Source organism: Halyomorpha halys, unplaced genomic scaffold, assembly GCF_000696795.3.
Source record: "Halyomorpha halys isolate HHAL.00 unplaced genomic scaffold, Hhal_1.1 Scaffold2060.1, whole genome shotgun sequence".
Taxonomy (NCBI): Eukaryota; Metazoa; Arthropoda; class Insecta; order Hemiptera; family Pentatomidae; genus Halyomorpha; species Halyomorpha halys.
This window is the reverse complement of record NW_027109097.1, coordinates 14,758-17,467: the sequence shown is the minus strand read 5'-3', so window position 1 is coordinate 17,467 and position 2,710 is coordinate 14,758.

Below are 2,710 nucleotides of genomic sequence, written 5' to 3'. Positions count from 1 at the left end.
ATCACTACCTCAATGTCCATGACACTTTAAGTTTTGTTCTCAGATTATAATAATTCACATTAAATTAACACACTAAAGTATTTGCCCCCTCAGGGATTATATTTTGGTCCACTAAAAGAAATATAAGTGTTATTAAAATAATGAGCAGAAAGTCTCACGAATTTCAACCCCCATTTTCCATAGTAATTTTAAATGATTTAATATTTCAGCATACATTCGGGATACCTGAAGTAAGACACGGTGAGGTCCCGAAGTATACAAACACCATACACGCTACTATGGAGGAATTCAGACTGAGGCGGTTTGGTCATCTAAGAATGCCAAATAAATATCTTGCCAAAAAAGCCATTAGGCCGAGGTAGAGGGGACACGACCAAGAGGTAGGTCCAGAATCACCTGTGAGCAGAACGCCCAGGAAGTCTTCCATATAAGGAACCTAAACTAGGAAAAGAAAAGATTGCTGGCAAACAAATAAAAGCATTACAATGCGGAGGCATTGGTTATGTTTATTTGCTATTTTTTTTTATCTTTCATTTGCGACTGTAAATGTACTTTACAACCAACAAATGAGATGTTCTATCCAGGCATGGCATGAGAGAGATAGCATCCAATGGTGCATCCTCCTGACGTTAAGTAAATTATTTTATTACACTAGGAGGTCCCGCATTAACTTCTCTTCAGCCTACGCCGAGTTACGTTGGAAATGTCTTGTGTTGCCATCTGTCGAATAAATTTATTGAAATGTCCATGTAGCGTGTTGTGAAACCGTTTGTAAGTCATGTGAATGTGATCCGTTTAAGTCGGAATGCGTAGGTCGGTGTGAATGGTCTCGTTTGAAACGTAGAGTAGTTAAGTTCGTTGACAATCTTAAAAATTGTGATTGAAAAGTTTGTATTTTCTGAATCTGTCTTTTTAGCAGGTCCATAAATTTGGCAGGCTAAGTCCATATGGGTTTTATTAAGTAGTTGTATACGTTAAGTTTTTGTCTGAGCGATAATTTAGAAGGTCTGTGTACTAAAGAATATAATTTTCTCAGTCGGAAATTTAGCGTTTTACGTTTTGTCTTGACGTGTGGGCCCCATATCAACCTTCTGTCATAGGTAAGTCCTAAATAAGTTACAGTGTTTGATTGTGGTATAGAGTGATTGTCAATGTAAACTGGAGGGCATCTTTTGTGTTGTAGAGTAAATGTGATATGTTGTGATTAATCTTAATTTTCCATTGTGTGCACCGTGTCTGTATATTGTTTAGACTATGTTGTAGTGTTAGTGTGGCCTGTAAAGGGTCTGTGTTTCTCTAAATGATAGCAGTGTCGTCTGCATACATCGCAATTAGTATGCATGTTGTCCTTGTCGGTAAGTCATTTGTGAATATGAGGTACAGAAGTGGGGCCAAAACAGAACCTTGAGCGACACCTGCAAATATTGGTTTCATTGATGAGTTCATTGAGCTTTGTCGGACAGAAAAGAAATGATTGTAAAATTAAATAATAGGTGTTGGGGAGAATTGGCTTGGGTTTAAAAAGAAGGCCTTGGTGCCATAGCCTATCAAACGCCTGAGTTACATCCCAAAATGCTCCAGAAGCGTATTGTTTTAGTACAAAAGCAGAGGAAATGAAGTCCGTGACCCTGTGTAGTTGTTGTTTTGTGGAATGTAATGTGCAAAATCCAAATTCGTGGTCGGGCAATATGCTTTGGTCAGTTAGTATGTTAATACGTTCATGTAATAATTTTTCAAACATTTTGGAGCAATTTGAAGAAGATTAATAGGTATGTTTGTCTTTGGTAGGTTTATGGATCATTAAAATCGAGGAGTATTTCCATTGTATAGGGAACTTAGTTGTCTGTAAGATAGCGTTGAATAGGGTTGTGAGGAATACTAAAGCTTTTCTGAGGATCTTCCGAAATACCTCAGCAGTAATAAGATCGTAATCAGGAGCCTTCTTTCTAGGCATTTTCATAATCTGTCTTAAAACTGCAGTAGGAGTAAAGCATTTAGGTAGAAGAGGAAAATCTAAAACTTTTCGCACATTAGCTTCATGTTGTATCTCAGTTAAATCTGTGTGCGGTTGAAAGACAGTAGAAAGATGGTCGGTGAATATTTCGGATTTTTTCTGGTCCGAAAAAGCCCAGGAACCATCATCTTTTCTCAACGGGACTGATACGTCATGGTGTTGTAAGAGTCGCTTTGTGTGTCGCCACAAACTTTTGTCATTAGTTGTCAGGTTTTCCAAATATCTAAGTTAGTTTGTTTGAATTTTCGTATTTCTCTTCTGAGGTCATTGGTTAATTTGTTATAAGTTCATCTAGCTGTTTGCTATTTATTTCTTCAGAACGGGTTAAATCAAAAAGTGTCCAACATGAATTTGTACTGAAATTTGACATACTATCAGAATTACTCAAGAAAATTACTTTTCCTGTTGGAACTTGCAGAATTAGGTACTCTGCAGTAAGAAGAACGTAAGAAAATTAGTAATACCATCAAAGAATAGACCATGTGTTACTGTTATGACCAAGCAAAAATCAAATAAAATATTTAAAATAGTAGAGATTTGGGAGGTGAATATCTACACTGGTACACTCTGTGTTACACCTAGTTTATGATGGTGAAACTTTGGGCTAGCGTAAATTGTGTCGGATTTATATAAATCACTTTTATTTTTGAATAGCCCTCATTCTGGATTTCAGCAGTAGATGTTTATTTTTAGGTT